This window comes from Mirounga angustirostris, unplaced genomic scaffold, assembly GCF_029215605.1.
Source record: "Mirounga angustirostris isolate CCGP_5_RB_7025 unplaced genomic scaffold, mMirAng1.0.hap1 SCAF_7, whole genome shotgun sequence".
Taxonomy (NCBI): Eukaryota; Metazoa; Chordata; class Mammalia; order Carnivora; family Phocidae; genus Mirounga; species Mirounga angustirostris.
Genome location: NW_026991715.1, coordinates 99,219,287 through 99,234,241, shown reverse-complemented (window position 1 = coordinate 99,234,241; position 14,955 = coordinate 99,219,287).

Below are 14,955 nucleotides of genomic sequence, written 5' to 3'. Positions count from 1 at the left end.
TTTGGACTTGGCCTATTTCCTGGGAAGCCACAATGATGTTTTAATAAGTAATGGGACACAGTTTGTCACTTCATTCATTTACCTAGAAGAAATGTGGCAGGGAAAAATGTGGAAGTAGGACTAAAAGTGTGACAGGCACTGGGCATGTAAAAAAAAAGCTCCCGAAAGAGAAAGTAAATATTACAAGAGAGAACTCTTTTGGAAGGTGAGCCAATCAGAGTTGGTTGTGCTAAATGAAGAGGCTAAAAGAGAGGCACCTCTGACTTCTCGACTTCATATTAAAAAATTCTGCTGCTCACCTTTCACGAACCTGATTCCCTAACAAGCAGGTTGACATTAAGTCCCTCGTTCTTTAGAAACTTTAATATTTGGGAAGTATATGGAGTGTGTCACCTGGAAACATAAAAAGCAATTCTCAAGATATGGCACTCTGTTCCAGTGTTATCAGGATGTGACTCTATTCTTTTTAATGAGTAGTTTGATGATCACTATGGAACTGAGAATACCTGAATTCTGAGGTGCTATACAGAAATGCAACTGAAAAAGCAAGCGATGATCTTTGAGCAGATCATCTTCTCAAAGTGGCATTACTTTTATCCAACACTGGCATTAAGTTGTTTATTTGTCTTTTATTGAAACATGGAAAGAGAAGGGACTGGACTTCTGTATGATTTATATGATTTGAGATACTAACTGTACCACCTAAAAGTAAGGGCATGTTTATGACATTTTCCTGTATTTTGTCTACTTTCTGAAAAACTCTTATTCAAGAATGAATTATGATAATAATGCACTAAATGGGCTCAGTGAGGGGTTGAATAAGTGCTGCACTTTTGAAAGAGACCAGACTTTTTGAGAAAGGATTAAAATTCTGCATTGATAAGAAAACTTTCGACTCTCTAAATTGAACCTCCTAAGGAATCTCTTTTAACTGATCTTCACTCTGGTTCCATAATGGGTGGGTGGGAACGAGGGAGGGAAATTTTTCTACTTCCCTCAAACCCTAAAAATTTTCAGATCTTTTTCTTGTAATTTTTGATTAATAGCACCCTTGATTTTGATTTATATTATCCTATTATTCATTATATGGGAGAAAGAGAAGTCACTTTTTTTTTTCCAATTTAATTTTAAAAATTAGGGCTAGCAGTGACGGAATTTAAAATCAAATTATCCTGTCAGAGTGACAGATAAATCTCAAGAGATTCTAATGAGATTTTCCCCTGGCAGGATGCTGAATTTCTCCCTTTCCCAGATTCCTTCATTCCAAATTTTGACTGTGAGTGACAGTGAGCATCTGTGTTTTGAAATATGTTGTTATTTGTGTCATTTGATTCTTATTTAGAAAATTTGGGTTGCCTTCCTTACTTGTTTGTTCTAGGTTAAAGGGGAAAAATATATACACAGATGTCAGGTGGATGCATTTTTTCCTATAGAAAGTTTGTGGGTCATTTCCATATACCCGAATTGTTAAGGAGAGTAGATTTACCAGATTTTACCCTTGCCTTTACATGTTAGTATTCTTAAGGAATTTCTATTATAGAGATGGAAGTGGTATAAATACGACTCAATTTTCTTACTATATGGCTCTTTGTTTTGTTTTGTTTTCTCATTATCCTCATTATCCTCAACTAACTCTCCAGTGTTTTCATAGTAATGGGCAGAATTTTAGAGTTCTATATTCCCGTAACAATTTTGTTTTATGTGATCATGGATTTAGGTTTGGATAGCTAAAAAAGGAACTATTATTTCTGTCTTTAAAACACATGACAAATAACAACTCTTAAATGGCATAATGGATGTGCATTTTATTTCTCTGCAATAGAACATATCTAGGATAAGCGAGCAGTATATCAAATGACATTAACTAAATAACTGAATTGTCAAATGATAGTTTAAAATGTCTTGCAGAGGCAAAGGGAGTACAGAAAAAAATATTTGTTATTAAGGGGCCCTCTGTATTAAGAGATTGTCTTAGCGTAGAAGGAGCATTGCAATAGGAAGTTGACTCTAGACTTAGCCTGTTCCCTAACTCTGAACAGGGAGTTCATGACATAGCTGTAAGCTTTAGTTTCCACAGACCAGAAGCTAATCAAAAGCTATAACCATTATGAAGAACTTTGCTTCTTCATTATATTTGTGTCTTGCACGTTGTCACAATCCCTAAAACAGAAGGTATTAACAAGTGAGGGTCCCCTGAGAGGCCTGCTCTGGTTACTCAGTTATTATCCCAAAATGAGGAATAGTGAGGGTATTAAGTAATAATTCAAAGAACAGATGATACTCAAAAGAAAATGTGGCAAGCTACCTGTGTATGGGCCCTAAAGAGCTGTACGTACTGTACATTAGTTAAGAGTCTTAATAAAAGAACAGAAGGAAGGGAAAATAACACAAAATGAAGAATGAATTACTTAAGATTAAATAGTTTCCATTACAGAAATAGGCTACATGTAGAGCTAATGGCAGGCATTTTCTACAGACAGATGGAATGCTCTCATCCCCCAATCATATTGATATGAAATGAAGTCTCTGTTAAGATTCATTTTTCCTGAAACATTTGCATATAAATATAAACATCATTACTAGGGGCTAATTGCCCTGTAGGAACTAAAATGTGGGAATTAACATCTTTAGTCGTTTTTATTATTATTTTTTAAAGTATCTCTAACACGCATCGTATTTGGTACTGCATGGCTGCAACAGATAATTACCACCATTAAGAATCTCAAACGCAAAATCAAAACCATTTGGAATGGCTTCCAGGGCAACCCAGCACAGTGAGTAGCCACCAAAATGAGTATGTGAGGTTGATGTTCATGCATATTCATAAGGGTACTTAATTTGACATTCATAGTAGGGGGCTTTTGAAAGCTTGTCAAGAGAGCAGCCCCAAAACAAGACCAAACATCAAAGGTAAGAAGATGCAGTACATCTCGCGCCCACACACATACAAATAGTGCTTGCAGGAGGCAATGAATAACACTAAAGGAATTATTTATTTTAACTACTCAGAGGAGATGGCAACTTCTACGAAGATGTAAACCACAAGCCTTTGCCTTTATCATTCATCTTATTGATCAGAAAGGTCAGGGGTATAAGTTATTCAAAGGATGGATCATAGGCAACAATTCTGGACAAATGGACATGTAGACTTGGGTGATTAATGCCCCTCGCTTGTGCAGAATATGAGGAAAAGTTTTGAGGGCATGTCTTAGAGACTGAAAAAAAATAGAAGTGTTTGCAAGAACACAACCATGGCTGTGACACTGGCTGTATCTGAAACCTTGCCCATTTTGCGGGTACGTCTGTGTATTTCAGAGTACAGTTGCTGTCTTGTTCAACTGTTGTGTTCAGAGGCGATCTTGCTGACATTATACTTTTCAAAACCATTTCCATGACATTCAGCAAATGTTTATTCTGATGGAACAAATCTGCTAAATTATAGATTAGAAACAGTACAAAGAAACCTTTACAAATGTTTCAGTTTCAGTTTTGCACAAAGCAAACAGCATTATATTTAAATGAAGCACTCCTTGTTAGAATAAAACATCTATAACAAGATACTATGCCTGATTTTTTAATTCTCTTCCCTGTCCTGGATGGGCATAGATGTCTGAATTTGTGAAAGACACAGAGAGTGCTGGGGAGGATAGCTTGTCAGTTCCTCTCAAATGCCCACTTCTACAATTCCTTCCTGCTCACCTGTCATTTTCCCCTATCTTTTCCAGCTCCCTTTCCTTACTTTTCTTCCCTACCCATATCTTTTCCCCCTTGATTCTCCATTGTTCCTTGGAATGGTATAAGTATAAAGCAGTGACTCTTTTCCCATCATTGTGGGTCCATAATTACTTAATGAGCGTGGGCATTGAGTTTGGTTCAGTCACTCCTTAGCACCTATAGACAATCATTATATTGGAAAAATATCGGAGAGTGACATGTTCCTGTTTTTAAAAGCATTGTTTCATGGATGCCAGGGTGCTACCAGACTCACCGGAGGTTTCAAGTGACCTGTTTATGGGCATATTTTAGATCTGTAAGTCAAATTTGAAGCTGTTTTATAGGTTAGAGAATAGTAAAGTTTAATGATTCTTTGTGAAAGAAAAGTTTGTTTTTTTAGGGCTACATGTTATTTTATAATGATATAAATCATTATTTGTTTAAATTGCCAAAAGATGCTTTTAAAAAATTGTTTATGATCCTTTGTGTTAATAATTAAATAGATGATTCCATTGAGAAAAAAATTACAAAAAATTCAAAACTATCTAAAATGCTGACTCTCTTCAAAATCAGACACTAAAAATGCTAACATGGCATAAAAGATTTATAGAACTTACGTGACTCTAAACATGCTCTAAGATGTATTTTTAAAATGCATTTAAAACACACTGAAGCATAGTCTAAGTTTTGGAACATATTAGAAGGACACACTACATTAAACAGCAATATACGTAAGAATATCGAAACAGATAAATAAGAATGAATAGAAAACACAGGAACATGTGTCATCACATGTATATGAATCCAAAGCACAGAACTGAGAAAATACCGCAAACCATTTGCAAAAGCAGGATTATTTAATAAACAGAATTGAACATATTGGCTATTTTTAGGAAGGGACAATAATTTAGATCCTCATTTCACATCATATACCAAAATAAATTCGAGAGGGAAACATAGACGCTAAATTCATGGATTAATGGCAAGTCAATGATAAATGTAAAGCTAAAATCTTATAATGGCAATTTAGATAATTACTTTTTGTGATCTGTGGACTTCTAAGCATAAACAAACTTTTAAAGTTTGAAAGCAACAGAGACAATCACCAAGGTAAAGAGCAAAATACTTGAATTAAAATTTACAAACGTTTATACATCAAAAAGTCATTATTAGCCAAATAAAATGATAAAAAAATAACTGGGGAAGTACTTTTCAAAAGTACAGAAGTTAAAGAATTTTAAAAACACCCAGGTCTTTTTTTTTTAAATGGTCAACAGTGGTAAAGAAATTTCAAAGTATAAGAACTACAAAAGAGTAATAAGCATATGAAAATAGTTGAACTTCAGTTATAAGGGAATGAAAATTTTTTAAAAAACACAAAAGAGCCCTTTTTTTTGGTTTTGTTTATTTTTTTTTGCTAACGCAACAAACATTCTAAAAAGATAAAAATCCTCCCTGTGTGGATTGGGAGACATAAGCAGTCTCACAGACAACTGTTATGTGTGTAGATTAGCATCAACTTTCAGAAAAGCAGTTTTTACTACCATGGAACGAGAGCTTGACAATCTTGTAGAAAACACATTGCTAGGGCGCCTGGGTGGCTCAGTTGGTTAAGCGACTGCCTTCGGCTCAGGTCATGATCCTGGAGTCCCGGGATCGAGTCCCGCATCGGGCTCCCTGCTCGGCACGGAGTCTGCTTCTCCCTCTCCCACTCCCCGTTTGTGTTCCCTCTCTCGCTGTGTCTTTCTCTGTCAAATAAATAAATAAAATCTTAAAAAAAAAAAAAAGAAAACACATTACTAGTTAAAAAAATCCTGTGTAAATGTTAGAAATTCAGAGAATCGTGTAGAAGAAAGTACTGTTGTAACAAAGAAAAACTTCAATTATTTTTACCCTATGCATTCCTTAAATATTACGATTACTTATTAAAGTAGCATAAACAATGTGTTTTCTCTATATATTTACACTGCCTGGAAGTTGCTTGTCCCTAACCTTGATTTATAATCTGCCTTCAGACTGTCAAGGTCTGTGTAAGTGTCACAGCATTGAAGAAATGCCCAGGTCCTCCAAATTAGTCAATATAGAGAAAGATAAGGGGGCAATCAGGCTTTTGTGCTGGAAAAGGACGGTGGAGAAGGCAGAGGAGCTCCAGCCAAAACTCACCTTGAAGTACTACAACCTCAGCAACACAGGGGAAAGCTATTTAGCAACTGACGACTGTGCATGTTGGTTCAGCTGGTAGCATTTATTCATGCCCTAGTAAGAGCATATTGAGGTGCTTGGCCACAAACTGAGTAGGATAAAATGATGAATCAAACATGGATTGTGATGTATGGAAGCTTAGAATCTTGACGAGGAAGCGTGCGTGTGTGTATGTGTGAAAAGAAGAAGCCCCGGGGGTAGGAGACATACTTAGCTAGTCTATTGTGCTCCAGATACATGACGTGTAGTGGCTACTCACTAAATATTTTTTTGAATGAATGAGTACTTCTTTTTTTTTTTTTTTTTTTTTTAGATTTTATTTATTTGACACAGAGAGACATAGCAAGAGAGGGAACACAAGCAGGGGGAGTGGGAGAGGGAGAAGCAGGCTTCCCGCTGAGCAGGGAGCCCGATGCGGGGCTCGATCCCAGGACCCTGGGATCATGACCTGAGCTGAAGGCAGACGCTTAACGACTGAGCCACCCAGGTGCCCCATGAGTACTTCTTTAATGGGCTAAATTAATTTAATGTATGCATAGCATTTGGGCATAGGGATGGGGAAAAAAGCAAAGAAGTGATAGGGAACAACTTGAACAGAGACAGAGAGAAGGCGTTTGTGCCTGAAGTTTTCAAAGGAAAAGAGTCGATGCAGCGCAGTCAATTGTACAGGGGAGTCATCTGCAAAAGCTGCAGTGACCTGTTTTAATGACAGGACTGCAGGGCTTTATAGTATGAGTACCTTTAAAATTTTTAAAATAACGCCTAATTATTTTTCAAAGTGATGGCATCAATTTTCATTCTCGTTTACAATGTATATGAGTACATGTATATGAGTTCATGTTGACCCACAACTTAACCAGTATTTCATATTGACATATTTTTTTTTAATTTTTGCCAATCTAATAAGCAAAAAATTGGGAAATGTCCTTCTGCTTGTTGCCGCGCATGGTCTTTCATTCTTACTTCTTTTCCTTGTGGTAAAAAGATTGCTTCTCAACTATCAGTTACAAATCTCTGTAAAATTGAATGAATGAATGATATTAATTAATCAATTAGATACCAATATCTAAGAATTTTCCTATTAGATTCCCCAATATTTAAATGACCAACTATCTTTCATTCCCCACCCTTTTAGTCTCCTATGTATAAATTTTATCTCCAGTTACAGAAATGTTTCTCTAGAACTGCACTGCCTGATATGGTAACCACTAGCCTCTTGTGGCTATCAAAGACTTCAGATGCAGCTTAGTTTAAACTTACTGGATTTTTTTTTTTAAGATTTTATTTATTTATTTGAGAGAGAGAATGAGACAGAGAGCATGAGAGGGAGGAGGGTCAGAGGGAGAAGCAGACTCCCCGCCGAGCAGGGAGCCCGATGCGGGACTCGATCCTGGGACTCCAGGATCATGACCTGAGCCGAAGGCAGTCACTTAACCAACTGAGCCACCCAGGCGCCCATAAACTTACTGGATTTTTGACAGTGTGTACCAAACAAAGTAAAATATCTTATTAATAATTTTTATATTGGTTATATGTTAAAATGATAATTTTTAGGTATATTTAGTTAAATAAGATACCAATAAAACTATTTTACCTGTTTCCCTTTATTTTTCTTCATATGACTAATAGAAAGTTGAAAAATTACAATTGTGGCTTGCATTATATTTTTATTGGAGAGTGCTGCTCTATAAGATTATCAGTAAACACCTTCCCAAATTCAACACTGATTCTCAGTTCATTTGTTTCTTCTCTCCTTTCCTTCCTTCGTTCTTTCCTTTTCTTCCTGCCTGCCTACCTCCCTTCCTCCCTCCCTTCCTTCCTTTCTTTTACTTCAGTTGAGAAGAGAATTTGTGATAATGTTATGTACTCTCTACGTGAAAATCTGCCTAAATAAACTTTTGTCCTAGAGCTTTTACAACCATCCCCCTATACTGTATCATTCAATTCAGGTCTACTCTTTATGATTATTTTTTTTTCTCCATGACTAATTAAATGTTAAGCCTACTCAGAATGAGGTTTTTTAAAGCTTTTCTAAACTCAAAAATAGTTTCTCAAAGTTTTCTTCTGTCAATATCAACATCCTTTCTGTATAACATAGAAGGAAGTATGCAGAGGGGATTGGGGACATTTAGGAAAACCAAGGGATGTATATGTATATATTATATATACAACATCATCTTTATCCATGCATCAGCTGATGGACATTTGGGCTCTTTCCATAGTTTGGCTATTGTTGATAATGCTGCTATAAACATCGGGGTGCATGTACTCCTTCAAATCTGTATTTTTTTATCCTTTGGGTAAATACCTACTAGTGCAGTTGCTGGATCAGAGGGTATGTCTATTTTTAACTTTTTGAAAAAGCTCCGTACTATCGTCCCGAGTTTGCACCAGTTTGTTGCACCAGTTTGCATTCCCAGCAACAGTGCAAGAGGGTTCCCCTTTCTCTGCATCCTCGCCAACACCTATTGTTTCTTGTGTTGTTTCTTGTGTTGTTGATTTTAGCCATTCTGACAGGTGTGAGGGGGTATCTCATTGTGGTTTCGATTTGTATTTCCCTTATGATAAATAATGTTGAGTATCTTTTTATGTGTTTTCTTTGGAAAAGTGTCTATTCATGTCTCTGCCCATTTCTTAACTGGATTATTTGCTTTTTGGGTGTTGAGTTTGATAAGTTCTTCATAGATTTTGGATACTAACCCTTTATCTCAAATGTCATTTGCTAATATTTTCTCCCATTCCATAGGCTGCCGTTTAGTTTTGTTGATTGTTTCCTTCACTGTGCTGAAGCTTTTTATCTTGATGAAGTCCCAATAGTTCATTTTTGCTTTTGTTTCCCTTACCTCCAGTGATGTATCTGATAAGAAGTTCCTATGGCCAAGACCAAAAAGGTTTCTGCCTGTGTTCTCCTCTAAGATTTTGATAGTGTCCTGTCTCACATTCAGGTCTTTCATCCATTTTGGATTTACTTTTGTATATGGTATAAGAAAGTGTCAGTTTCATTCTTCTGCATGTGGCTGTCCAGTTTTCCCAACACCATTTGTTCAAGAGACTTTCTTTTTCCATTGGATATTCTTTCCCACTTTGTGGAAGATTGGTTGACCATATAGTAGTGGGCTCATTTCTAGGTTCTCTGTTCTGTTCCATTGATCTATGTGTCTGTTTTTGTGCCAGTACCATACTGTCTTGATGATTACAGCTTTGTAATATAGCTTGAAATCCAGAATTGTGATGCTTCTAGTTTTGTTTTGCTTTTTCAGGATTGCTTTGATTATTCAGGGTCTTTTGTGATTCCATACAAGTTTTAGGATTGTTTGTTCTAGCTCTGTGAAAAATGCTGGTGGTATTTTGATAGGAGTTGCATTAAATGTGTAGATTGCTTTGGGTACCCACAGCTTTGGGTACTCATAGGTATACCTCCCCCAAGTCAACTCTCCATACCTCTTAACTTCCAAAAGGTGGTCACTTTTCTACTTGTAGACTTGCAATTTTTGTTCTCTCAGACTTCCGATTGCTTTCTTGGGTGTTCAGATTGATTTGATAACTATCCTGGCTGTGTTAGAGTGGCGAGATAAGCTTAGGGTCCCCCTACTCCTCTACCATCTTATCTCCTCCCCCTATACTACTAATACTTTTTAACTTGAGACTTCTATATGGTTACTTGTATTATAACATATTTTACAATTATATTATAATTAAAACTCTATACCCTCTCCAGTAAAGAAGTCATTATGCTCCATATACTGTTTTTTTGTAGATAGGTCCATAGTGTTTATGTTATCACTCAGTTTTATATTTAATAGTGTACTCTTGTATCATTAAACTATTTTCAAATAACTATATTTGATTAAAGGACAATAACTTGAACCTATCACTCTTTTCTACTCACCATAGTTCACTATGTCTTACTAAAGACTTAAAAGGCATTTAAAAGACTTATTTAAGGGTGCCTGTGTTACTCAATCAGTTAAGCATCTGAGCCTTGATTTTGGCTCAGATCATGATCTCAGGGTGATGAGATCAAGCTCCACTCTGGGCGTAGAGCCTGCTTAGAATTCTCTTTCTTCCTCTCACTCTGGCCCTCCCACCCTGCCTTCTCTCTCTCTCTCAAATAAATAAATAAATAAATAAATAAATAAATAAATAAATAAATAATAAAGGCTTATTTAATTTACCTACATGGTCATTAGTGTTTAGAGTCAGACAGATTTGAATTTAATCATATATGATGAAAAGTCACGTGACCATAGGCAAGTTGTTACTTCAGTTTTAGTTTTATTTTTTATAAATGTTTCTCTAAGTAATAACAGATATCTCACTGGGTCATTGCAAGGATTAAATGTAATTATATTATACATTTAAAAGTCTTAATGCAAGCCCTAGTATATAATAAGTCCTTAATAAATTTTTGCTACTATTACTAATGCTAATATGATTTTTGTCTCTTTCAAATTCATAGACTTACTAAAGAAAACAGGGCTAAAATCTTTGAGGCATCTCACATCTCTGTCTTTTTTTTCCCCCCTCAAGGGTAATTCTCTTTCTATGGCTAAAAAAGTAATAAACCCATGGGTATTACCAATAAGTTAATCCCATACTTAAAACATTACTGAACATTATATCATACTGACTTTCCTCAGCAACATTTCACATGTTCAGTATGGTTCAGCAAGGACTCGTGACCCTCCTTGTCCTATGAAACTCAGCAATTTTTGAGTCCACAATTATGACTAGTCCCCTAGGAATGTGATGGATGACTCTATAGCTAGTCATATAGAGTCCTGTCTAATAGAGTCAAATAGAGTCATTTCCTTTCTAATAAGGAAAATCAAAGTGTAATATTAAAAAACAAAGAGATTGAGATTGTCTATATGCATGTGTAAATAGAGAAATACATCGAATGAATAAATGCACAACTATGAAATTCTTTAAGACAATGTGTGAGTTGTTTTATTAGCTTTTCTAAAAATCTCCAGTTTTGCTGTATGTGAGACAAATAACAAACTTTTGGCACCATTTATCAAAGAATGTGTATTGAAATACTTCCTTCAGTGTTGACTATAAGAATTATATGTGTTTCTAGTCTTATTTGGAGACTTTTTTCTGTAATGAATAATTTGAATACACATCAATATTCTACTTTCCTGCTGAAAGGAAACAAAATTCCCTAGTGTATATGTTTAGTTGCATTCCCATAGGATGGTGAATATGCATCGCATACATTTATAAAGTAAATTATATGCTTAAAGATGTAATAGCCCTTGCTTTTAGGCAGTTGTTTTCTCCAAGGAATTCAGCACATTTCATATTGACTTTGGAAAAATGAAAAACAAGTATTCATTCTTGACTCACCATACTACTCCAGGAATAGTTCCTTATTGTCAATGATTTTTTTTTCTGTCAGAAGCCTCTAATAGATTCTAAGAGATTTAAGGTGGGAGAGAGACAGAGAGAGAGAAAAAAAGGAGAGCATCTAACACAAAGGTTAATTCATTAGGTCAAAATATTTAAGCTCCAAAATAACAAATAAGCATCAAAACCTTGGTAGAATCCTTGTCTTCTAGATCACAGCTATCTCTAATAAGATAAAATATTAATTACATTTTAAATATGTTTAAGGAAATTACATTTTCAAAAGATCAATATTTTCTATTTGGATAAATAGGAGTTTAAAAAAGTATGTCATGACTCAGTTCTTTGGGCCCTTAATTTTTATGTATCACCCTAATGGGGGGGCATTTCATATGGGTAATTTGGTAAAAATTAGTTTTATTAATAAGACCATTTACACACTTCTCCCTTGTAACTAAGGACATGCCTTTGCAAGATCACCACAAAACTAACTGCTCCATGTGGTCATTAAATATATGACATTTGTAGGGGCGCCTGGGTGGCTCCGTCGTTAAGCGCCTGCCTTCGGTTCAGGTCATGATCCCAGGGTCCTGGGATCGAGCCCCACATCGGGCTCCCTGCTCGGCGGGGGGCCTGTTTCTCCCTCTTTCACCCCCCCTGCTTGTGTTCCTCTTTCGCTGTGTCTCTCTCTGTCAAATAAATAAATAAAATCTTTAAAAAATATATATATGACATTTGTAACCATGGAAATGTCAGCCTGAAATATTGAGATCCTCTAAATTAGTATTTTCCCTACACTGAGGAGAAACCAAGTATCAGAAAGATGGAGTTATTTGCAAAAATAAAAAAAAAATTAGAGAAGAAAAGCTGGAAAAAAATAAAAAAGAGTATATTATCATGGTTAAGAGTATGCACTGATTTGCCATTGTGTTTTAAACCTGAGTGCTGGCACTTACTGTGTAATCTTGGGCAAGCTGACCAACCATTTTAAGCCTCAGTTTCCTTATATGTGACATGGAGCCAATAATAGTACTTAGAAGCTTATTTTATGCTAAAGATTACAGTGGAATTTAAGAGAGAGAGACCATGTCAAGGACTTACATTAGAAGTTTGTAGGTTTGACAGTTGTCCTAAACCTCTCTTTTCCCATTTAGAACTACTGTAGAGTTGTTCTATCTTTATGGGCCACTTCTGGTTCCATTTCTGTCTTCTACTTAATCTTTGGTCAATTGAAACTGTGCTGTGAGAAGTGCTAGAGCGTAATGGTTAAGCACTCAGACTAGTCTGCTGAGGCCTGAATTTTAGTTCAGCTACGCGGCTTAGGGTTTGTACTTTTCCATAACTCAGTGTCTTCACCTGTAAAATAAAAATAATCCTCAAGCCTATATCATAGGATTAAGTGAATAATGTATATAAGGCTCTAAGAACAGTGGCAGGCACACAGCAAGTAGTGTGTGTCTGTAGCTAGTTGTTGACAAACTAAGAAAAAGTGTGAATTGTTTTATTCAGTTTTTCTAAAATCTCCATTTGCCAATTCTACTATATGTGACATAAATAACTGGAACATTCCCCCCCAAAAAAAATTATGAATCATGCTCTCTTTTCTGTTTTGCTTTGTTTGAACAAATACATACCCATCAATTTTAATTTTGAAGTAATGTATAAAAATGACTCCATTGCATTACTGTAAATTCATTTCGATAAAATAATCTAAGAAAAATAATTCTTATTACATGTTTTGTTAAATTTTTCCAAGTCCCATTCAAGAGAATAATCACAATGCCCCTATCATTCCATTAAGAATAAATGACACAGGGGGCGCCTGGGTGGCTCAGTTGTTAAGCGTCTGCCTTCGGTTCAGGTCATGATCCCAGGGTCCTGGGATGGAGCCCCGCATCGGGCTCCCTGCTGGGCGGGAAGCCTGCTTCTCCCTCTCCCACTCCCCCTGCCTTTGTTCCCTCTCTCGCTGTCTCTCTCTCTCTGTCAAATAAATAAATAAAATCTTTAAAAAAAAAAAAGAATAAATGACACAGTGATGGGTATTAAGGAGGGCAGGTACTGCACGGAGCACTGGGTGTTATATGCAAACAATGAATCATGGAACACTGCATCAAAAACTAATGATGTAATGTATGGTGATTAACATGACATAATAAAATTTAAAAAATGTAAAAAAAACTAATGATGTATGGTGACTAACATAACATAATAAAATAAAATGAAATTTTTTTTAAAGATTTTATTTATTTGAGACAGAGAGAATGAGAAAGAGAGAGAGCACATGAGAGGGGGGAGGGTCAGAGGGAGAAGCACGCTTCCCATCAAGCAGGGAGCCTGATGCGGAACTCGATCCCGGGACTCCAGGATCATGACCTGAGCCCAAGGCAGTCGCTTAACCAACTGAGCCACCCAGGCACCCTAAAATAAAATGAAATTTTTAAAAAAGAAAAAAAAAGAATAAGTGACACAGCTGAATATGTAATTACTTTTATAGAGACCGAGGTAAACATTGTTAGAAATAGATTCTCAGAGTGAAGTTTGTAAGAATAATAAATGTGTTCATGTCCGTAAAGTTACTTTATGAAATCCTTCCATTTTAAGCCAAATCTGGTTTTGTTATTAATGAAGTAGATTATTCATTTCTGTACACTTTCATCAAAATTAAGTATATTAATCTTGTACAGATGTAATTTCTCTAAGATAGAAAATTCTGCTCACATGTTTCCTCACCAAGTGTTTCAGTTCAATTCTGTATGGCAAGGAAGAAAAAAAAAATTGTGTCTTGGTAAATGAATAAATAGGCTTTCTATTTATTAGAGTGGACATAATAGAATAATTATGTATTCATGGTGGTCAGTTTTCTATAAATATTGGAATCCAGTAATTACTATAAAACTGCCTGTTATTTACTCATTTGGAAGACTTAAAGGAGCATGAATATGCATGAACTACTTCTAGAAGTCAAAAATATAGTTTGTTTTGTTCTTTGTGTTGCTATAGGAATACTTTGTGCTTTTAAAAATATATCTATTACCGGGCACCTGGGTGGCTCAGTGGGTTAAGCGACTGCCTTCGGCTCGGGTCATGATCCTGGAGTCCCGGGATCGAGTCCCGCATCAGGCTCCCTGCTCGGCAGGGGGTCTGCTTCTCCCTCTGCCCTCTTCCCTCTTGTGCTCTCTGTCTCTCATTCTCTCTCTCAAATAAATAAATAAAAATCTTAAAAAAATATATATATATATCACCTTCATCATCTTGAGCTAGGCAGAGACTGAAGTGTAGTTTTGGTGCAGGTACAATTCATTTAATATAGTTCTTCTCTTACAGATAGTGTGATCAGAACTTTCCTTTCTCCTTTCTGCCCTTAAGGGTAGAAACAACAAAAATTTGCCTGTCCTTTATCTCTCACTGTTCTGATTTTGTTCTCTCTTTTCAAGTGTTATCATTAGCTAATCTGAGAATAAAAAAGTATATAGAAGTATTAATGAAATATATTCCCTTGCCACCCCCCACCCCCTTAAATTTTTCTGGGTCCTGGGTCACATTATGTTAAATGGATTTTGAGAGATAAACCTTGGTTGTCTTCTCTCTCCAGTTGGTCCTCCAACTCATTTTGGAAAAGAGAATCTAATATTAAAAATGCAGATTTCTGTGATGCTAATATTTCATGTAGAACCGGAGCCATCTGTT